The sequence below is a fragment of the Lagenorhynchus albirostris genome, chromosome 16, assembly GCF_949774975.1.
Source record: "Lagenorhynchus albirostris chromosome 16, mLagAlb1.1, whole genome shotgun sequence".
Lineage (NCBI taxonomy): Eukaryota > Metazoa > Chordata > Mammalia > Artiodactyla > Delphinidae > Lagenorhynchus > Lagenorhynchus albirostris.
In genome coordinates, this window is record NC_083110.1 from 25,557,498 (window position 1) to 25,581,958 (window position 24,461).

The 24,461-nt window shown below is 42.1% G+C and overlaps 1 long non-coding RNA gene across 1 annotated transcript; it reads right to left on the minus strand.

The window, feature by feature from the left end:
• Positions 1-3,221: 3,221 nt before the first annotated feature.
• On the minus strand, positions 3,222-22,878 carry LOC132506707 (uncharacterized). Its single transcript, XR_009535934.1, has 3 exons — positions 22,843-22,878; positions 4,129-4,221; positions 3,222-3,758 (listed from the first exon to the last, which is right to left on the minus strand). It is a non-coding gene; the product is annotated as an uncharacterized LOC132506707 (long non-coding RNA).
• Between the last annotated feature and the right edge of the window lie 1,583 nt (positions 22,879-24,461).

Genomic DNA, 24,461 nt, shown 5'->3' on the forward strand with positions numbered 1-24,461 from the left:
GCAAGGCAAACAGGTAACTCATGCTCAAAAGACCTGAATTCCCTGTTGGCTTTCAGGGAAGGGTTTTTAAAGGCAACATTAGGGGTGAGGGTTGCAGGGTGCCAAGATCAGCTCATGGACTTTCTTCTGGTTGGTTGAAGATGAGATAACAGGATGACATTTTGGAAATTTTAATCATCAACTTTCTGGTTCTAACCAGTCTGGGGTCTAGCACTTGTGGTCAGCATGCAGTCACCTCCACCTGGGTGGTGGTTTTATTTTCTGCAGAACAACTCAAAGATATGCATCAGATTGTTATGTATATCACTTGAGGAGGAACTAGGAGTCCTGTGATTCTGTTTTTATTTATTTATTTATTTATTTATTTATTTATTTATTTATGGCTAAGTTGGGTCTTTGTTGCTGCATGGGCTTTCTCTAGTTGTGGTGAGCAGGGTCTACTCTTTGCTGAGGTGCGCGGGCTTCTCATTGCAGTGGCTCCTCTTGTTGTGGAGCACGGACTCTAGGCATGCGGGCTTCAGTAGTTGTGGCTCGTGCGCTCTAGAGCACTGGCTCCGTAGCTGTGGCACATGGGTTTAGTTGCTCCATGGCATGTGGGATCTTCCTGGACCAGGGCTCAAACCCGTGTCCCCTGCATTGGCAGGAAGATTCTTAACCACTGCGCCACCAGCAAAGCCCGTGATTCTGTTTTATAGCTGAACTATTGTTTAAGCTATCATTACTTTTCTTGCTTGACTGCTTTTCCTTTGCTTCTGCATTCCCTCACTTCTCTAATTACTAACTGCTTGAGTCTACTCTGTGGAACTCAAGGAAGGCCTAGGAGACTAAAACGTTTCTCTACAAACAAGAAACAGGGGACACAGAGGGGCTTTTGTACCCAGGAAGGCCCCACAAGGTCCTGCTCGGTTTCAATGCAACTGGTGACTTTGATAGGGATAGGATAGGATAGTTATACAGGTAGTTGTAGAAGTCCCAGTATGGGATTATAGAGAGGGAAACCTAGGAAACTTTGGGAGACCACTGTAAGTTAATGATCGCTCAAGAAAGCTATCAGAATGTTGTGGAACACAGCAGCCTTGCTTAACTATAAAGTGATAAATAAAAGCAGGAGATATGTCCCAGGTCATTAGGTGAAAGAAAAATGTTACCACCCTTCTACTGATTTGAATAAGCGCAATGACAGTCCTAGTTTGACCCATACGGTCAGACACTGTCCTGCCCAATACGAAGGAGGAGCTAGTGATGTAAGCCTGAGGTCTACTTGAAGAAGGCTGTCTTTTCCCCTCCCCTACTCTCCTTTTATTATAAAATTGTAGCCCACTTAATCCTTGGGGCAGAGCCTCCTTGCCTGACCACTTGCATCTCTCACAAGCGTCCTTTATTAATAAATCTACTTCTTGCCTATTACTTTGCCTCTCCCTGAATTCCTTCTGCACTGAGACACAAAGAACCTGAGCCTCAGTAAGTCCAGACACCAGGTGAGAGATTCTAATTAAAGGACCGTGGGTTCAAGTCCCAATCAGTGTTTTGGCCAGGTTCAAGTCCCAGACTCATGGGTTCAAGTCCCAATCTGGGTTTAGGCTGGGTTCAAGTCCCAGCACGTGGGTTCAAGTCCCAATCTGAGGTGCACAGTTTCAAGTTTAGGTTAAAACCAATGCTCATTTACCATTTTGAAAATCCTAGAGCCCTTAAGAATTATGCTAAGTCAGGACTTCCCTGGTGGTCCAGTGGTCAAGACTCTGTGCTCCCAATGCAGGGGGCCCGGGTTTGATCCCTGGTTGCGGAACTGGATCCCACACGCCACAACTAAAGAGCCTGCGTGCTGCAACAAAGATCCCGCATGTTGCAACTAAGACCTGGCACAGCCAAATTAATAAATAAATATTTAAAAAAAAAAAGAATTATGCTAAGTCTACTCTGCAAACAGAACAACAAAGCCTGGATGACAGCACATCTGTTTACAACATGGTTTACTGAATATTTTAAGTCCACTGTTGAGATAAGAAAAAAAGATTCCTCTCAAAATATTGCTGTTCACTGACAATGAACCTGGCCACCCAAGAGTCCTGATGGAGATGTACAACCAGATTAATGTTGTTTTCATGCTTGCTAACACAGCATCCATTCTGCAGCTCATGGATCAACGAGTAATACTGACTTTCAGGTCTTATTGAAATAGAAGGGAAGGGGGCAGGGAACAACCTCTAAAAGAATGACATAGGGACTGCCCTGGCAGTCTAGTGGTCAAGACTCCACGCTTCCAACGCAGGGGGCGTGGATTCGATCCCTGGTCAGGGCACTATATCCCACACGCCACAGGGCGCGGCCAAAAAAAAAAAAAGGACATAGCCCTTGAGGATATGACATAAACTGGTTAGAATCAACTACATCCAAGAGAGCAGAAGATTCGACTGCCAGTGCACCTTGAGCCTCATTATATGCTCACTATAATACACTAGCATCTAAGTGCCACACCTACAGTGTCATTGGTGCCATGAGTTTGGAGGCTAACCATAAAAGGTCAAAAAGTGGGCAGTGGTCCAATTCCTGGAACTCTCCACCCCTTCCCCAAAATAGTTGGAATAATCCTCCCACACGTTAGCCTATGAAATTATTCAGCCCATAAAAACTAACCACCCCATATTTCAGGGCCTCTTGCCTTCTGAGATGGCCCACACTCTGTCTGTGGAGTGTGTTTCTCCCAAAACCATTCTCATCTTTTGAGATGGAGCACATTCTGTCTGTGGAATGTGTATCTCTAAATAAATCCACTCCTTATCTATCACTTTGTCTCTCACGGAATTCTTTCTGTGATGAGACATAAAGAACCTGAGCTTCAGGGCTTCCCTGGTGGCGCAGTGGTTGAGAATCCGCCTGCCAATGCAGCGGACAAGGGTTCAATCCCTGGTCCGGGAAGATCCCACATGCCACGGAGCAACTAAGCCCGTGCGCCACAACTACTGACCCTGTGCTCTAGAGCCCGTGAGCCACAACTACTGAGCCCACGTGCTGCAACTACTGAAGCCCACGTGCCTAGAGCCCGTGCTCCACAACGAGAGTAGCCACTGCAATGAGAAGCCCGCGCACTGCAACGAAGAGTAGCCCCTGCTCGCCGCAACTAGAGAAAGCCCACGCGCAGCAACGAAGACCCAACATAGCCAAAAATAAATAAATAAAAATAATAAATAAATTTATTTAAAAAAAAGAAAAAGAACCTGAGCTTCATTAAGTCCTGAGACCAAGTGTGTGATCACAATTAAAAGACAGTGGGTTCAAGTCCCTATCTGGGTGTGCAGCTTCATTATTATTTAAGAAATACATTTCGTAAGGCTATAGCTGCAATAGATAGTAATTCCTCTGATGGATCTGGGCAAAGTCAATTGAAAACCTTCTGGAAAGGACTCATCATTCTAGATGCTGTTAAGAATATTTGTGGGTAAATCCCTGGCGGTCCAGTGGTTAGGACTCCATGCTCTCACTGCCAAGGGCCCGGGTTCGATCCCTAGTTGGAGAACGAAAACCCCACAAGCCACGTAGCGTGGCCAAAAAAAAAAAAAAAGAATATTTGTGCTTCATGGGAAGAGGTCAAATTTCAATATCAGCAGGAGTTTGGAAGAGGTTTATTCCCAACCTTCATAGATGACTTTGAGGGGTTCGTGATAAAACTTGAACAGATATGGAGTTACTCCTTATGGAGGAGCAAAGAAAGTGGTCTCTTGAGGTGGAATCTACTCCTGGTGAACATGCTGTGAAGATTGCTGAAATGACAAGAAAGGATTTAGAATATTGCATAAACTTAGTTGATAAAGCAGTGGCAGGGTTTGAGAGGATTGACAACAATTTTGAAAGAAATTCTACTGTGGGTAAAATGCTATCAAACAGCACTGCATAGTACAGAGAAGTCATTCATAAAAGGAAGAGTCAATTGATGTGGCAAACTTCATTGTTTTCTTATTTTAAGAAACCATCACCACCACCCTAAGCTTCAGCAACTGTCACCCTGATCAGTCAGCAGCCATAAACACTGAGGTAAGACTCTCTACCAGCAAAAAGATTACAAATCATTACAGGCTCAGATGATGGTTACCATTTTCTAACAATAAAGTATTTTTTAATTAAGATATGTACATTTTTGGGAGTTCCCTCACGGTCCAGTGGTTAGGACTTGGCGTTTTCACTGCTGCGGCCCCAGGCTCAATCCCTGGTCAGGGAACTAAGATCCTGCAGCCCTCAGAGCGTGGAAAAAAAAAAGTACATTTTTTAGACATAATGCTATTGCACACTTAGTAGACTACAGTATAAATATAATTTTTATATGCAGTAGGATATAAAAATTCAGGTGAGTCACTTTATTGCAGTATTCTCTTTATTGTGGTGGTCTGGAACCAAACCTGCAATGCCTATAAATATCACCACTAAGGTTTGCTGAAAAAACAAAGACTTAACCTAAAGTACACAGTCCCCAAATACTAAAATGAAAGCTTAGAAATAAAATAATTATTCTTCTTCATATTCTATACAAAGTTTGAAATCTGCATTAAAGTGTATTAGCCCCATTCCTGAGGCTTATTTAGAAAGGGTGGAAGTAAGGAAACTACAATTAAAAAACTAAGAAATAATCCTTCAGAGGAAGTATGTGCTTCATAGGTTATTGTAAAGATTAAATGGATTACTATATGTAAAGTGTTGAGCATAGTGGCTGGCACATTATATTGCTCAACAAAAGTTATTCAAACTTTCTCCATTTTCTCATGTCCCTATTTTTTCCCCTTAAACCAACATAATCAAAATTAGTTTGACTGTTTTTTGTTGTTGTTTTTTTTGTTGTTGTTTTTGGCGGTACGCGGGCCTCTCACTGTTGTGGCCTCTCCCTTTGCGGAGCACAGGCTCTAGACGCGCAGGCTCAGCGCGGCCATGGCTCACGGGCCCAGCCGCTCCACTGCATGTGGGATCTTCCCAGACTGGGGCACGAACCCGTGTCCCCTACATCGGCAGGCGGACTCTCAACCACTGCGCCACCAGGGAAGACCAGTTTGACTGTTTTTAACACAAACATGAACAGTATTTGAAATAACTTTCTGCGGTTCACAAAGTGATTTTACAATCACTATCATTAAATACAGTTCAATGAAGAAAAAAAGGAAAGAAAACTAAAATTTGAGTGCCTACAACATGATAGCTACTGCACTGAGAATTAACATTTATTATTTCACTTAATTTGTTCAAGTAGGTTATTATTATACTAATTTCACAGATAAGAGAGCTAAGGTTCAGAAATATTTCATAATTTGACCAACTTTGCACAGTAGTATTAAATTGAAGGGCTGAGATTTGAATGCTGTCTGGCTCCAAAGTTCATACCCTTATCACTAAAACCTATCTTAAGCCCTGTGAGAGAGAGTTTTTTATTCTCTTGTTCAATTACTCATTCATTCACTCCCTCACTCAATCAAACAATTCAATGGTGCCAGGCACACTGTTCTAAACTAGTGATATGAAAATTAGTAAAACAGCATCTGCCCTCATAGCCTAGAGGGTGTATGTGTCTGAAGGAGGGATGGATGAACACAAATCAACCAGAAAACAATTAAGAAAGAGTTCAGTAACAGTAATATAAGCAGAATGCTGTTGAAACATGGAGGGTAAATATTAGCTTGGGAGAATCTGGAGAAGCACTGCAGAAGAAATATGATTTCACCTGAAATTTTTAAAATATGTGCTTATAACTTGATAAAAAAGCATCTACACAAAAACCTACAGGGGCCTTCCCTGGTGGTCCAGTGGTTAAGAATCCACCTTCCAATGCAGGGGACGCAGGTTTAATCCCTGGTTGGGGAACTAACATCCCACATGCCACAGGGCAACTAAGCCCACAAGCCGCAACTACTGAGCCCGCACACTCTGGAGCCTGCATGCCACAACTAGAGAAGCCCGTGCACTGCAACAAAGAAGAACCCACGAACCAAAACAAAAGACCCAGCACAGCCAAAAAACAAAAAAACAAAAACAAAAACCTACAGCTAACATCACACTTATAGGTGAAATACTAAATACTTTCCCCCTAAGGTTGGGAACAAAGCAAGGATGTCTGCTCTCACTACTCTTAATCAACATAATATTAGAAGTTCTAGGCACTGTAATAGGCAAGAAAGAGAAATAAAAGGCATACAGATTGGAAAGGGAGAAATAAAACTCTATTTGCAAATGACATAATGTCTACATAGTAAATCCCAAGGAATCTACAAAAACACTCCTAGAAGTAATAACAAGGCCACAGGATATAAGATTAACACCAAAAAAATCAAATGCATTTCTTTTTTCTTTTTTTTTTGGCTGCGCTGGGTCTTCGCTGCGGGGCGTGGGCTTCTCTAGTTGTGTTGCCTGGGCTTAGTTACCCCACGGCATGTAGGATCTTAGTTCCCTGACCAGGTATCAAACCCGCATCCCCTGCATTGGAAGGCGGGTTCTTAACCACTGGACCACCAGGGAAGTTCCAATTGCATTTCTATATACAGTTGACCCTTGAACAACACAGGGGTCAGGGTGCAGAACCCCCTAAGCAAGAGGAAAATCCACTTATAACTTTACAGTCACCCTCCAGTATGGGCAGTTCCATAACCTCGGATTCAACCAACAGAGGATTATGTAGTACTACAGTATGCATTTATTTTTACAAATCCATTTATAAGTGTACCTGCATAGTTCGAACCTGTACTGTTGGAGGGTCAACTGTACTAACAACAGACATGCAGAAAACAAAATAAAAAACACATTACCATTTACAATCACTGTAAAAAAAAACTAAATACTTAAGTATATACACTTTCCAAAAACACGTACAGGGTCTGTATGCTAAAAGTTTGATGAAAGAAATCAAAGATGACATAAATAAACAAGCTTGTTCATTGATTGGAAGACTCAACGTGATAAAAATGTCAATTCTCCCCAAATTAATCTATAAGTTTAATGCAATTCCTATAAAAATCCCAGAAAGGCCTTCTTTAGACCTAAACAAGCTTATTCTAAAATTTACATGGAGGTCTTCCCTGGTGGCACAGTGGTTAAGAATCCGCCTGCCAATGCAGGGGACATGGGTTCGAGCCCTGGTCCAGGAAGATCCCACATGCTGTGGAGCAACTAAGCCCGTGCACCACAACTACTGAGCCTGCGCTCTAGAGCCCACGAGCCACAACTACTGAGCCCGTGCTCCGCAACAAGAGGAGCCACCGCAATGAGAAGCCTGAACACTGCAACGAAGAGTAGCCCCGCTCGCTGCAACTAGAGAAAGCCCGCGCACAGCAACGAAGACCCAACGCAGCCAAAAATTAATTTTTTTAAAAAACGCACAAATTTTTTATCTTACACTTCTGAGGTTAAAAGTCCAACACACTCTCACTGGGCTATAATCATGGTGGTAGTAAGGCTACTGTTCTCTTCTGGTTCTATTGCAGAATCTTTCCTTGACTTTTCCAGATGCTTAAGGGATGCCTGCATGCCTCTGCTTACGGTCCTCTTTCCTCCATATTCAAAACCAGCAACAGAGATTGAGTCCTTCTCACATAGCATCTCTTCTGCCTTCCTCTTCCACTTTTAACAATCCTTTTAATTACATTGAACCCATCTGGATAATACAGGATAATCTCCCTATTTTAAAATCAGCTGATTAGCAACCTTAATTCCTTTTTGCCATGAGGGAACATACAGGTTCTGAGGATAAGGACACAGATATATTCGAGAGGGCTATTATTCTGCTTACCACAACTAATTTAACCAAAAAAAAAAAAAAAAAAAAAGTAAAAGTGGGCTTCCCTGGTGGCGCAGTGGTAGAGAGTCCGCCTGCCGATGCAGGGGAAACGGGTTCGTGCCCCGGTCCGGGAAGATCCCGCATGCCGTGGAGCGGCTGGGCCCGTGAGCCATGGCCGCTGAGCCTGCGGAGCCTGTGCTCCGCAAGGGGAGAAGCCACAACAGTGAGAGGCCCGCGTACTGCAAAAAAAACAAACAAAAAAAAAGGTTATACTTACATTGGGAGAGAAAGTGTGTGTGTATGGGGGTGGAGGTAGGAAATAGCAGTTTAAGCATACTATTTAGAAATATATATGAAGGTAAATACAAAAAAGAAAAAAAAGACAACATTTAAAAGTGCTCTGGGGCTTCCCTGGTGGCGCAGTGGTTGAGAGTCCGCCTGCCGATGCAGGGGACACGGGTTCGTGCCCCGGTCCGGGAAGATCCCACATGCCGCGGAGCGGCTGGGCCCGTGAGCCATGGCCGCTGAGCCTGTGCGTCCGGAGCCTGTGCTCCACAACGGGAGAGGCCACAACAGTGAGAGGCCCGTGTACTGCAAAAAAAAAAAAAAAAAGTGCTCTGAAGAACAAGAATCAGGAGTCGGTAAGGAAGAGTAGAGCAGAAGAAAGATGTTTTTCCTTATAAGCCTTAAAGTATCATTTCACTTTTAAATAATGTACATGCATTACTATGACTTGATTTTACTTTTAATGGCCTCAAATTTGCATGGCTTTATTGGCACAGAGACTGGCACAAACAAATCAGTTGCATAACGTTAGTAATCCCCTTGGGCACTGCTCAGCAAGAACTAAGCAAAGCAATTTGAGGATACTGTAGGAAATGTAGGAAAAATAACAATTTGGGGACTTCCCTGGTGGTCCAGTGGTTAAGGGGGTACAGGTTCAATCCCTTGTCAAGGAACTAAGAACCCACATGCTGCACTGCGTGGCCAAAACAAAAAAAAGAGAAAAATTTAAACCATAACTATGGAATCTGTCCTGACTAGGGACACACATCTTTCTGCATTCTGAGTAAGAAATCTAGTCAGAAAGTTCCTAACTAGTTTCCTGAAAAATACCTGTGATCTAGAGAGGAAGGAGATTATGTCTAATACTTGGGAACTAGAATCTGAACAAGATTAGTTTCATAAGCTCAAATAGTGGTTCACCCTCATCAATGCCACCACAAATAGGTTCTGTTCAATGTATCAGTTCCAGGTGAAAAATGGCACTGGGCAAACTCAGGATAATAGAAAAGCTTTTGACTTGTTAGGGAATAGAAAGTAGTTTACACTGGCTGAAATAAGACAGTGGAAATCTAACTAGAAATAAAACTAGAATCACAAATCACAGGTTAGTCTTTGATAGTCAATGGCAGATCACTGAACGCTACTGAACAGGAGAGTGACAAAGAGTAAAGCATACCTTCTTACTCAGTGTTTTTAGGTGGTTGATATTCAGTGAAGCTCAAGGAAAGCCAATCCACTGCCAAGACTATGGGGGGACACTGGAGGCTCCCAGGTACAAAATTTAAGAAGGCACTCACTCTCAAGGTCAATCAAGTAACCCTGCACTTGCACAACCCTGAGAGTAAGTGACTGCCTCCTTAAATGTTGCACTTGCACAACCCTTAGTATCCTTATTTTGTGGGCTAAGCACCTCATTTATCTCATTCGTAATAGCTAAAAAGCAGAAAGGACCCAAATGTCTCAACTGATGAACAGATAAAAAGAATGTGCTTTATTCATATAATGGAATATGGAATATTTTTGGGGGCCATAAAAAGAATAAAACATTGATACATGCCACAACATGGATGAACCTTGAAAATACTATGCTGAATGAAAGAAGTCAGTCACAAAAGACCACATATTGGTATTTTATGATTCCATTTATATGAAATGTCCAGAATAGGTAAATCTATACAGAGAGAAATAAATTAGTAGCTGCCAAGGGAGGGAGGGGTTGGGATGGAGAATGACTGCTTATGGATATATAGTTTCCTTCTGGACTGATAAAATGTAATAAAATTGATTGAAGTGACAGTTGCACAACTCTGCACATATAGTAACTTTTGAACTATACACTTAAAATAGGTGAATTGTATGATATGTGAATTATACCTTAATAAAACTTATTTTAAAAGCAGATACTTAGGGCTTCCCTGGTGGTGCAATAGTTAAGAATCCGCCTGTCAATGCAGGGGACACGGGTTCAATCCCTGGTCCAGGAAGATCCCACATGCTGCAGAACACTAAGCCCGTGCGCCACAACTACTGAGCCTGTACTCTAGAGCCTGCAAGCCACAACTACTGAGCCCTCATGCTGCAACTACTGAAGCCTTCACACCTAGAGCCCATGCTCCACAACAAGAGAAGCCACCACAATGAGAATCCCGCGCACCGCAACAAAGAGTAGCCCCCGCTCGCCTCAACTAGAGAAAAGCCTGCACGCAGCAACAAAGACCCAACGCAGCCAAAAATACAATAAATAATTTTTTTAAAAAACCAGGGACTTCCCTCGTGTCACAGTAGTTAAGAATCCGCCTGCCAATGCAGGGGACACGGGTTCGAGCCCTGGTCTGGGAAGATCCCACATGCCGCGGAGAAACTAAGCCCATGCACCACAACTACTGAGCCTGCACTCTAGAGCCTGCAAGCCACAGCTACTGAGCCCGCGTGCCACAACTATTGAAGCTCATGCACCTAGAGCCCATGCTCCACAACAAGAGAAGCCACTGCAATGAGAAGCCCGCACACTGCAACGAAGAGTAGCCCCCACTCGCCGCAACTAGAGAAAGCCTGCGCACAGCAATGAAGACCCAACACAGCCAAAAATAAAATTAATTAATTTTTTTAAAATTCACTTTATACATTAAAAAAAGCAGATGCTTAGTAACTATCTATTGAAATAAGGCATAAAAAGGATGAAAGTCATTGTGAAATAAGAACAAGTACAATTTTTAAAGGGAGTTGTTTCTTTTCATGAATTTTTAGAGGAGGCATAGGAAAAGACACCTCTAAATCAGACTTCTATACTTTGCCCAATTAAAATCATTACCAGAGTTTGGTTCATACAGATTTCCTACCCAAAATAACTTGCTATGTGGCAATTTGTGATTTAAACATTGGTGTTGACTGATAAAGCATGAATAATTTAAACGTGTATTCTCAATATCAATAAATACTCTGTAACTCTGAGGTGTCTAAAACCTACCTTTGTAATTACAAAATTTCTTATTTCAATTCTGTTAAATAACTAAAAGTTTCCTTAGACCTGGTGGGCCCGAAGAAGGGGAAAAACCCAAGATTAAAATGATATTGCCTCTCTCTGGTGTTCCCCAACACTGTAGGAATACCCATGATGTAATTCTCAATTGTTCACAAACACCTTTCTGGTCTTCAAAGACCACAAGTAAAGATAAATAAGAGGCTGAAATAGCAAAAAAGGATCAAGGAACTTGTTTTTTTTTGGCACCATACAGCTTTGACTGGGGCCAACACCCAGGACAGGATGCACCACCAAAGGAAGTGGATCTGCACAGGGAAACAAGAGCTGAGCCCAGGTCAGAAATGAGACAATGACATACAAAGAGAAAGCTCTGTTTCTATAGTAAGTGAATTTTTCTACAAACCTACTATGAAACTAATGTATTAACTAAAAAGTATTTATCCAAATTTTCTTCTCAGGAGAAAATGAACATTTTTTTCTTCTGGGAAGTCACTGACTTACCACCAGCTTTATATTAAAAGCCTACTTTTCATGTCTTAGGAAAAAATGAATCTATACACAGGTCAGAATAAGACTGACAAAAATATATTTTGCAAGAGTCCAATACAGTCTTATCCTCAGCTTCTGTTTTCATTTAAAAACTCAAATGTTATTTGAGGGAATTCCCTGGCGGTTCAGTGGTTAGGACTCAGCGCTTTCACTGCCGGGGCCTGGGTTCAATCCCTGGTGGGGGAAGTAAGATCCCGCAAGACCTGCAGTGCAGCCAAAAAAAAAAAAAAAAAGAAATGTTATTTGAAAAATGTGCTTTTTGGAACATGTTTCTTCCTTTCAATGTGGTACAGGAAGGTACTGTTAAGGGAAAGTGTTAAAATACTGAAATGTCAATTTCAGAAACTTCATTAGTTGCATACCAACAATGAAAGGACTATATTTTCTATTTGCAAAACAAATGTAATAGGTTTTTCTTAAAAGCCACTGGTTTGGACTTCCCTGGTGGTCCAGTGGTTAAGATTCCGTGCTTTCACTGCAGGGGGCGCAGGTTTGATCCCTGCTCGGGAAGTTCCTCATGCTGCGCAGTGTGGCCAAAGCCACTTGCCTACATAGCCAAACTGAAATAAGGAAAACTCTGAAAGAGTAACAGAAAATTTAAAACATTTTTATACATACAACAATCCTACATTCATGTATGTGTCTGATATAAACCATCAATAAAGAAAGAGAAGTACAGGAATTCACAAATTTACTATATGGCACTGTCCCCCAAAAAAAACCAGATAGAATTTGGATAGCCTTTTCTACAGATGTATTCTCTGGGGGGAAAGACTGAAAAGTGAACCTCAAAACAAAAATAAATAGAATTTGGATAGCCTTTTCTATAGATGCATTCTCTGGGGGGAAAGACTGAAAACTGAACCTCAAACTGAATTCTACTTTCCCATTAATTCTCATTAAACATTAAAAAAAAGTTCATATTTTTAACATTGATAGACCAACTTAAAAACTTTAGTGAAGGGCTTCCCTGGTGGCGCAGTGGTTGGGAGTCTGCCTGCCGATGCAGGGGGCGCGGGTTTGTGCCCCGGTCCGGGAGGATCCCACGTGCCGCGGAGCGGCTGGGCCCGTGAGCCATGGCCGCTGAGCCTGCGCGTCCGGAGCCTGTGCTCCGCAACGGGAGGGGCCACAACAGTGAGAGGCCCGCATACACCAAAAAAAAAAAAAAAAAAAAAAAAAACTTTAGTGAAGATGTGATCAAGTTGGTGACTGGTTCGGCATTAACGTGGACATTAGAATTTATTTTCAGTATTATTTCTTCTAGGAACAATGGTGTTTTACTAGCAGCTAAATTATCTCTTTTAGTACTTCATGTGATTTTCCTAACTCCATACCCAGCCATTCCTACTCTTCCCAATGTTCAGCAATTTCTCCAGAACATTTTCCTTGTCAGGAAAATTTTCCTTGTCAGCTTCTGCCCTCTCTTACCTTTTAGTTGATGCTTTCACTTGCAGGCACACCCAGGCCTTAACAGGACAGGGAATTTATCAGCAGCTATCAGCAATGGAAAGGTTCTGGAACGGGATGGGGAGTTATGTGTGTGACCAGCAATTCATGGATTTTTCTCTGCCTTCTATACTTGGCCATTTTGACACAGCCTTTAAGGCAAATACCCACCCTACCTTGGTAGTTCTGCCTATTCCTCTCAAGTGCTATCCAACAGAACTTTCTGCACTAATGGAAATGCTCAATATCTGCACTGCACTGTTCAATACAGTAGACACATGTGACTACTGTGTACTTGAAATGTGGCTGGTATGACTGAGGAACTGAATTTTTATTTAATTTTAATAGCCACATGTGTCTAGTGGCTTCCATATTGAACAGCACAGATAGCCTAGATTCCTGCAGAGACTAAAGCTATTGCTCTAATGCCAAACCCCTTGGCTAGTGACCAGACACCCAACCAGGATCATGCTAGCCCTGTCTTCTAGAAGATGTTCCTTGTATCCCCCAGCTTGGTGAGAGGGTCCTACAGTGAATAAATGAATCATCTGGAACCACAGAGTGACTACCTGCCTAATCTTCTATAGCTCCTACCATCTCAACCCCTACTGCTTTGAGTTGGAGTTACCACCTTCCTTTAGATACTGCACATTAGATCACTGCTTCTCAGACTTTAAGGTGTATATGAATCACCTGGGGATCTTGTTAAAATGCAGATTCTAATTCTGCATTTCTAACATGCTTCTAGGTGCTTGGTACCTAACCTACATGGTACTAACCCTAGGTTCTTGGTTCTCCTAACCCCTAATCTGACTGGTGTTACTGATGGTTCAGCAGCAAACATATGAATTCAGACCTCCTCAGTCATAGTATGCTTTTCATTGAACAAATATTTGCACCATGTAATGAAGCTGCACAGCAGTATCAATTTTGAGCAGTAGATGATGTTATTTGATGTGATAGACCATTTTTTAAGCATACTATTTTACAAAGGAGGCTATGACAATGAGCTAAAGATCACAGTTCTAATAAGTGAACAACTGGAATGGGAACCAAGGTTTGTTTGGTTCCAAAGCCCACATTCTTTCTGCTATGCCAACCACCCCCTCAATGCTAAACTCAGGAATGTCCACATGTCAGGATTTCCCTTCAGAAGTGAGCTGTGAAGGAACATTGCTGCTAAAGAGTTATCCTTTTTCCCCAGGTATAACAGTAATCAGAAAAACCAGCTTCTTCCATATGTATGATTAAATATCAGACATGATTATTATTTATATATTCTATTGTGTATTTTCAACCTGATCAATTTTATTCAGCTATTGTCTCCCCAAATTTAAATTCAACTACTTTAACTCAGATGACACATCACTATACACAAGATTAAAAGAGTTTCTGACTTTTCTAATCAAATCCCACTTGAACCCAGAAGTGACCTTTTTTCCTCTATTTTTTTTTTTATTAATTTATTTTATTTTATTTTGTTTTTGGCTGTGTTGGGTCTTCGCTGCTGTACACGGGCTTTCTCTAGTTGTGGCGAGCAGGGGCTACTCTTCGCTGTGGTGCACGGGCTTCTCATTGTGGCGGCTTCTCTTGTTGGGAGCACGGGCCCTAGGTGCACAGGCTTCAGTAGTTGTGGCACACGGGCTCAGTAGTTGTGGCACACGGGCTTAGTTGCTCCGTGGCATGTGGGATCTTCGCGGACCAGGGCTCGAATCCATGTCCCCTGCATTGGCAGGCGGATCCTTAACCACTGCACCACCAGGGAAAACCCTTTTCCTCTATTTTTAATTCATAGTTTTATTCACCAAACTTGGTTTGAATAATTCTAACCCTCTTAGAATTTTCCTATTGTCAAGATAACTTTGAACTATTGCAGTAGCCCATTCTAGTGTTTTACCCATTGATGGTCAAAAGGTTTCCATAGGGCTTCCCTGGTGGCACAGTGGTTGAGAGTCTGCCTGCCGATGCAGGGGACATGGGTTCGTACCCCGGTCCGGGAGGATCCCACATGCCATGGAGTAGCTGGGCCCGTGAGCCATGGCCGCTGAGCCTGTGTGTCCGGAGCCTGTGTTCCGCAACGGACGGTGAGAGGCCTGCGTACCGCAAAAAAAAAAAAAAAGTTTCCCATAAAAACAAAGAGCAAACTAAAAAACATTGCAAGCTATATAATAAATGATTAATATTTTTACCATAAAGAGCTATAAAACATGTCAAAATAAGAAAAAAACTGCATACACCAAAATGAAAATTGGCAAAGACATGAAGAGCTGAAAAAGATAACTATCTTGAAAATCCAAAAGAATCAAATGAAAAACCATTTAAATCATTTTTAAAAAAGATTTACTATGTTATCCAATTCAAGATCAACACAGAAGTATCAATAGCTTTCCTATATGCCAGCAATAACCAAGTTTTTATATGTCATGAGTAGAAGATCCCAATTGCCATATCAACTTTAAATAACCATAAAATAACTAGAAAAGTAGACATGTGCAAGACCACTATCAAGAGAACTATAAACTTTTCTAAAGGATTTTTTTAAAACCTAAATAAAGAGAATACACTGTTTCTAATGGAAAGTCTCAACATTGTAAATTCATGGGTGTACAAATTCACCCATAAAGTAATTTATTTGTTGCAATCAATCCCAATTACATTTCCAACAGAATCTTTGTTTGTAACAAAACCTGAAAGACGGTTTCTGAAAGAAAAAAAAAAAATCTGTTTTTTGGTTTTTTTTGCGGTACGCGGGCCTCTCACTGTTGTGGCCTCTCCCGTCGCGCAGCACAGGCTCCGGATGCCCAGGCTCAGCGGCCATGGCTCACGGGCCCAGCCGCTTCACGGCATGTGGGATCTTCCCGGACCGGGGCACGAACCCGTGTCCCCTGCATCGGCAGGCGGACTCTCAACCACTGCGCCACCAGGGAAGCCCCAAAAAAATCTGTTCTTATATATATTCTAAGACTGAGGGGGACCTGACCTTCAGCAATAATTAAAACTGGGTGGTATTGGGAATTCCCTGGTTAGGACTCTGCACTCTCACTGCCAGGGCCCAGGTTCGATCCCTGGTTGGGAAATTAGATCCTGCTAGCCTCTTGGTGCGGCCACAGAAAACCAAACCAAACCAAAAAGCCTGGGTGGGGCTTTCCTGGTGGCACAGTGGTTAAGAATCCGCCTGCCAACGCAAGGGACACGCATTTGAGCCCTGGTCCAGGAAGATCCCACGTGCCGCGGAGCAACGAAGCTCATGCGCCACAACTGCTGAGCCTGCACTCTAGAGCCCGCGAGCTACAACTACTGAGCCCGCGTGCCACACTACTGAAGCCCACATACCTACAGTCCATGCTCTGCAACAAGAGAAGCCACCGCAATGAGAAGCCCGCGCACCGTAATGAAAAGTAGCCCCCGCTCGCCGCAACTAGAGAAAGCCCGCGCGCAGCAACAAAGACCCAACGCAGCCAAAAATAAATAAATTTTTAGAAAAAAGAAAACAACCCAGTTAAAAAATATGCAAAGAACAGAATAAGAAATTTCACAGAAAGAAATGTAAACAGCCAATAAAGAAACAAAAAGATGCACAAACTCACAAGCAATCTGGAAACTATAAATTAAAATTTACCCATTATATTAGTAAAACTGTACAAGATTGATATCAAGTATCAGAGGCAATTTCATCAACTGCTGATGGAATAAAGAATGGTACACAGACTGTAGGGCAAATTGGCTGTATCTTTCAAAATTAGAAACATGTATACCTTTTAAACAACAATTCTAGGCACCTACTCTAGAGTTATTCTAGGACATTTGCACAAGAGACAAGAATAAAGGATGTTCATTTCAGTGTTGCTGATAACTGCAAAAATCTGAGAAAACTTAAATGTCCATAGATAAAGAAACAATTAAATAAATTACAGACATTCAAACTGAAATACAATCATCTGTTAAAAAGTGTGTACTGACAGGATGAGATCTCAAAAGCATATTGCTAGGTTTTAAAAAAAAAAAAGAACTACAGGAAAAAAAATTATCAATCCACGGACTTAAAAAAGATATAAATAGATATAGAAATTGCATATATTGCAGGAAAAAGAACTAGAAGAAAATTCACCAAACAGGATAGTTCTAGAAGAGGAACCTTTGCTTCTTAGCCTCTACATAAAGAATTATTTTTTTAAAGAATGTACTTTTTTCTCTTTCTTCAAATTAAGTATACAATTTAAACATTCGTAAGATTTTTAAATGTTTTTAAAGACAGGGGCTTCCCTGGTGGTGCAGTGGCTAAGAATCCGCCTGCCAACGCAGGCGACACGGGTTCGACCCCTGGCCCAGGAAGATCCCACACGTCACGGAGCAACGAAGCCCGTGCGCCACAACTACTGAGCCCATGTGTCACAACTACTGAAGCCCACATGCCTAGAGCCCGTGCTCTGCAACAAGAGAAGCCACGACAATGAGAAGGCTGTACACTGCAATGAAGAGTAGCCCCTGCTCGCCACAACTAGAGAAAGCCCACGCGCAGCAACGAAGACCCAACGCAGCCAAAAATAAAAACAAATAAATTAATTAATTTAAAAAATTAAAAATATTTTAAATAATAAAAAACACAGAGAAGTCAACAAAAAATATTGTTTTAATTTGCAGTTTCCAGATTATGTGAGTTTGAGCATCTTTTTCTTTCTTTCATTTTTTAATTGAAGTAGCTATTTTACAACGTTGTGCTAGTTTCAGATATACAGCAAAGTGATTCAGAGATAGATAGATAAATAGGTAGACAGATAGATAGAACAAATTGTTTTTCAGATTCTTTTCCATTATAGGTTATTCCAAGATATTGAATATAGTTTCCTGTGCTATACAGTAGGTCCTTGTTGGTTATCTATTTTATGTATGGGGACTTCCCTGGTGGTGCAGTGGTTGAGAGTCCGCCTGCCAATGCAGGGGACACGGGTTAGAGCCCTGGCCCGGGAAGATCCCACATGCTTCAGAGCAGCTAAGCCCGTGTGCCACAACTTCTGAGCCTGCGCTCTGGAGCCCGTGAGCCACAACTACGGAAGCCTGCATGCCTGGAGCCCATGCTCTGCAACAAGAGAGGCCACCGCAAGGAGAGGCCCGCGCACCGCAACGAGAAGTGGCCCCCGCTCGCCGCAACTAGAGAAATCCCGTGAGCAGCAACAAAGACCCAACGCAGACAAAAATAAATAAATAAAATAAATGAAAAAGAAAAAAAAGTATTAAAAAAAAAATCCACCTGCCAATGCAGGCGACACGGGTTTGATCCCTGGTCTGGGAAGATCCCACATGCCAAGGAACAACTAAGCCCGTGTGCCACAACTACTGAGCCTGCGCTCTACAGCCCATGAGCCACAACTACTGAGCCCACATGCCACAACTACTGAAGCCCATGCGCCTAGAGCCTGTGCTCCATAACAAAGAGAAGCCACCGCAATGAGAAGTCTGCACACTGCAACAAAGAGTAGCCCCCACTCACCGCAACTAGAGAAAGCCCGCACACAGCAATGAAGACCCAACGCAGCCAAAATAATAATAATAATAATATTTTATATATAGTACTGTGTATCTGTTAATCCCAAACTTCCCCTCCCTCCCCTTTTGGTAACCATAAGTTTGTTTTCTATGCCTGTCAGTCTGTTTTTTATTTCTTTATTGGCTGTTTATATTTCTCTCTTTGAAACTGCTTATTCTATTCTTTGCCTAATAAAAAATAATAAATACGGGAAAATGTTCAACTTCACAGGTAACCAAAGAGATGGAAATCCAAAATGAGATATCACTTTTCAGCTACCATGTAAATTGTTTTTGGTTTGTTCAATGTCTATGTACTATTGCTAATATAAATGCTGAGAAAGTAATACTTTCTCCCAGTGGACGGAATCTTTCCAGAGGCTGTGTGTATCAAAGTAGAAGAAAAAGTCTCCAGGCTCTCCTGTGGTGGGTGGAGTTACAGAAAGCTTTTAGACCATTATTCTCTTTACACATCATCAACTGCTTTCAGTTTTCAACCCTTCTGGAGAAGTTCCCGTTCTCACCACTGAAGGCTCTTCCTATCATCTCACTCTCTTGCTCTAAACCTTTCTTGGAAAAATGTCTCAATGCCTCAAAAATAACTCACATTAAAATATGGGCACACAGCCCACTTAGTTAAAAGATGTTAGAAAACATTGGAATCTCATTCACACCCCCGTGCTATTCCAGCTAAAATCTATACTGACGAGGGACTGATGCAGAAAGTCAACTCAATGAAAAAAAATCACTGACTCACTGTCAAATCTGCATGTAATTCTTAAGAATATCTGGGACACTGCATTAAATGACTTTGGGCAAGTCATTTAAAAGTTCTGTTTCCTCAATATAAAAGGAAGATATAAAATTTGAATTTCAACCAGAAAATCAGATTTTGGACTTTGGAATATAGAGTTTTAAAAACCTGAAAGTAAATATACAAAAAAATAAAAATTTTTAAAAATGTAGTGTACAAAAATTTTTACCTAAATCCCTTAGTCTGCTGTAATAACATTTGCCCTGTATATGAATATAGATAACCATTTCCACTGTTAAAATGATCACTTTCTGGAAGTTTACAGATGTTAACAATTGCTTATTATAACTATTTTCCCAAGCATAGCTCCCAATACAATCATATACAATATGAATATGGTAATGTACTCAATTCTCTGTACAATACAAACCTCATATTCAGCATCATGCTAATATTCAAATTAGTTCCTCATATGTAGTGTCAATATTTGAGGGAGAAAACTCTATGAATAAAGAGACACAGAGATTGAATTCTGATCTTCTGACCAATTCCACGTTCAATGACTGGCCCCCTACCCCCATTCCAAGGCCCCCTTACTGCAAAAGAAAGGAATCTTGCTTAGATTACCAGTCACATATATTTCCAACTCCAGTCCCTAATCTGCCATTTACTAGCTCTATGATCTTCTGCAACTTCCTTAATTTTTTAAGCTTCAGTTTTCTTATGTTTAAAATTGAAGTATTAGTACCAGCTGACTAGCAGAGTGCTGTGAAGATAAAATGAGATAATTGGGGGTGTGGGGGGATAAATAAATAAAATGAAATAATGTGCCTAGGACATTAATAATCAATCAATGAATGTTAGCATTTATGCTTATTATTATCATTATTATTGACTTAAGAATGTTCAGGGGCTTCCCTGGTGGCGCAGTGGTTAAGAATCCGCCTGCCAATGCAGGGGACACGGGTTCGAGCCCTGGTCCGGGAAGATCCCACATGCCGCGGAGCAACTAATCCCATGCGCCAAAACTACTGAGCCTACGCTCTAGAGCCCGCGAGCCACAACTACTGAAGCCCATGTGCCTAGAGCCCGTGCTCCGCAACAAGAGAAGCCACCGCAATGAGAAGCCCCCGCTCACTGCAACTAGAGAAAGCCCGCGCGCAGCAACGAAGACCCAACGCAGCCAAAAATAAATAAATTAAAAAAAAAAAAGAATGTTCAGTGATATTTAAGAGTACTTTAAAAACACTATTAAATTATGAACTGATCTGTGAATTTTCTCCTCAAGCTTCCATTCTAATTTTATCTCTTCTGAAAAACGTAATGTGTTTTATTGATGCAGCATAGTTTAGAATTTGCTTAATATTTTTTAAAATAATTTCTTCCATTTTAATCTTGTCAACTATTATGTAAACTCCTCAGGGCCAGAACCTTGTTTCATAAGCCTGTGTTCACATATATATTGTGTTTACTACAATGTAATGATTTGTTACTCTATTTCTCTCCCTTCCTAGGCTCTGAGCAATTCCAAGGCAAAAAGCAAGGCTTACTTATATTTGTATCCTGGAGACTTAGTAATCAGACACAAAATAGGTCTCAATAAACGTTTGTTGAAGGGATAAATGAATGAATTAATCTTTTTTCCCCCCTGCAGTGCCTTACACAGTACTCTACACATAATAGGAACTCAGTAAAGCTCCTTAATGGATTCATGGAGAAATCTTTTGGACTCAACCACATAAAGCTTTATCTTGCCTCAGAAAAGCATTTCGACTTTAAAGGTTAGCTACTAACATTACAAATTAAAAGTTTTAGTCGAACATATATCAAATGAATAGGTTCAATAACTAACCACATCAAGGCTAGCTCTAGAAGGATTAAAATCCACTATTCTAATTAATGAATTTGTGAACCTCAGCATGGAGAAAGCCAGTTACATAATCAAAAGAGAGGTTATCAAGGATGGAACCCACACCTCCTGCAATGGAAGCCTGGAGTCTTAACCACTGGACCACCAGGAAAGTCCCTGTTTTTCTTTAATTAACAATGATCTTTTGATGTTCCTACTACCTGGTTTCTTGCAAAAACTCCTATATATCCTGGCTCCTCCCTTACGTCTTCAGAGCAGTCCCTCAGAGTCATCTGAGAGGCTGTCTTCCAGGCTTAAGTCCTCAGCAAGTCCGTCAAATAAAACGTTAATTCTCAAAAAAAATAAATAAATAAAAAGAGAGGTTATGCCTTTGCAAATTTATACCTACAAAAGATAGTGAGAAATAATTATCAGAAAGCTTGTATCTGTATATTGAAATGAACAAATTATTTTTTATGCCTGAATTGATGCCCCTGTTTTCACTAGAAATAAGAGTTAACAGCATAGTGATCCAAACCTGTCTCTAGAAAACAGTCCTTGAGACTCAGAGAGTAAATGTTTTGCCTCTCAGTGATTTTTAACTCCCGGAAGACTCCTTTTATTTCCAGACTGACGGATATTCAAAACTCTTTCTGTCTCCTAAAAATAAAACTGCATCCATTTCTTAAAAGGCAAACAACCTGAAAAGACACACTTTCGGAACACTAGGTTTTTATATTCAAGTAACTAAAACTATCCCTAGTGTTCAGCCTTGTGCTGCTGCAGTAGAAACACTTTTCTTAGTTTTTAAATTACATTCGTGGAGGATTTAAATGTCGTACTGTACATTCTTTCACTGTATGATCTAAACTGATTTTACACCGCATATATAATTTCATAAGTACACCGTAAAGGAATTCTACACTTGAATGAAACTGGAAAGAAACGTGAACTTAGCGCACACCCCCTTCTTCCAACTCGATACGCACATCTTAGGTTTTTTTTCTCAAGAATTTCTCTCTCCCGCCCCCACCCCACACTTTATTTCAGAGCAGCATCATTCATTATCCCACTCACCACTACCGAAAGAACCTTTCCAACTAATACTATTTCACCAGGACCCTCCTTTCACATCTCAGAGTCCGTGGGGGATTTCTTTGGAAGGGGGGTGGGCGGTAAAGTTCCGGGACGCCACCATTCCCGCCATGTCCTATAGGACCCAGGTCCTAGCGCTCAGTCCCCGACCAGCCTCAGGCGGACCCCAGGAAACTGCAAAGGTCTGACACCGCACCCCCCATCTCCGCCAGGGCAAAGCAAACCGGGCCCAACCTCTAGGCTCCTATTCAACGTACCCTCCTCCTCGCTGTACCCCATTTCTTCCCACTTACTTTACCCAATTCTGAGTCCCCATAACCATCTTGCTCCCAACACGAACACCCTTTTTACAGTCCGGGCCCTGCCCCTTGAACCCTTCTACACCCCGGTCCCTCCCCCTGGACCTCCCACCAGCTTCAACCCTCACAGCGTGCCCTAGTGCAGACACGCGCCCTGTCCCTATAGCTACTGGACCCGGGTCCTACCCCACACGTCACACTCGAGCCCATTTCTCCCGCGACCCGACCTTCCCCACCCCCCTCCCCAAGCGCTACCACACACACCCCCCAGCACCCTGTTACCTCCGGCCCCGCCCCCCTGAGTGTCGCACTCACCGCTTCTGCCGCCGCATCATTAACCGCCGCGGCTGCTATAGCTACAGGGAGCCAAGGCAACCAGCTCTCGCGACACTTTCCTCAGCTACGGCGAGAACGGCCGGGAAGAGTCTCTCGCAAGAAAGTAAATGAGTCAGGGTCGAGACGGCTAAGTATATCTCGCGATAGTATTGTGTAAAATGGCGGCCGCAAGGCGCTTAAGGGGTGGCCTGGAAAAGTCTGGAGGTGGGCGAGGGCGGAGAAGGATATGGAACTGGCAGGAGAGTCGGATAAGTATTGTAGGCAGGACGCAGGACGGTCTGGGATGGGGTAAGTTAGTATGACGAACCCTACACTGGAATAACTTGAGGTATGGGGCTGTCTTTTCCCAGTGCCTCAAACTTAAAGCAGTGTCGCCTTGGCTGAAGTTCAGTCTTCCTGGCATTTTCCTTATGCATGCAGAGTAGAGATGGAGGGAGCAAGCCAGAAATTGACCTTTCCATCTCCTCCTTAACCTTCCTTCAGGAAACTTTGATTCGTTCTTCCCCTACTTTGGTTTGTGAATGGTGTTTGACTTAACAGAAATATTTACGTTTATACACTCGTGCCCCGCCCCCATCAATTTGCCCAACGAAACTAGGAAATCAAAGTGTTTTGTTGTTGTTGTTTTTAGTCGAACATTATTACAGATGTTTGGCCTTGAATGTGGAAGGGGGCCGCATTGGTTTGTGATTTGAACTTTGCAGTTGTTGCTTGCCACCCTGTGGGCACATCCTTACTTGGTGACTCTCTCAACACTTAGTTGTAAGGGCTTTCTCTCTGCCCTCAGAAAGCTGTAAATGCAGACTGAGTAGGATCTGGAACAGACGACAGACATGTTAGGGGACACACTGACTGAAGCTGCCCACCCTGGCCAGGCAAGATAGTAGCCACTTGCATGAGTCATCTTACAACAGGAGGTCCTGGTAAGGAACGAGGAACTAACAAGCTACCACCAACCGGTAGAATTCAGGAAAGGTCAAAATGAGAGAGGAGACACCAGTCCATATGTCCTACCAACATCCCAGAATCCTCACTGGAATCTGTTTTGTCTGAGCAGTGCGCGCACCACCAGGAAGGACCCTGAGTCAGAATGATTGGCCAGAGACAACCCGGAAAGTAACCACATTCCCATAAAACTCAAGGCTGCAAGCCACGTGGCAGAGCAGTTCTCCTGGGTTCCCTTACCCTGCTGCTATCTGCCTGGGCACCTCTTCCTAACAGTCTCTTGCTTTGTCAGCACGTGTGTCTCCTCGGACAATTCATTTCTGAGTGTTAGACAGCAGCCCACCCTCAGGCCCTGGAAGGGGTACCCTTTACTGCAACAGCTATATAAAGAACGTTGTTCAGTGAGAGTAAAACAGAGGAGAACAAATAAGGGAATAAAAATAATAAATGGAGAATTCAGTTTCTTCTCTCCAATCCCCTGAATACCTCTCATAGTCTAGACCAGTGCTGTCCGGTAGAAACATACTGTGAGGGACATCATGCAATTTAAAATTTGTAGAAGCCACATTTTTTTAAAAAGTAAGAAAAATGAAATTTAGTTATTCACTTAACCCAACGTATTCAAAATATTTCAACATAATCAATATTTTGAA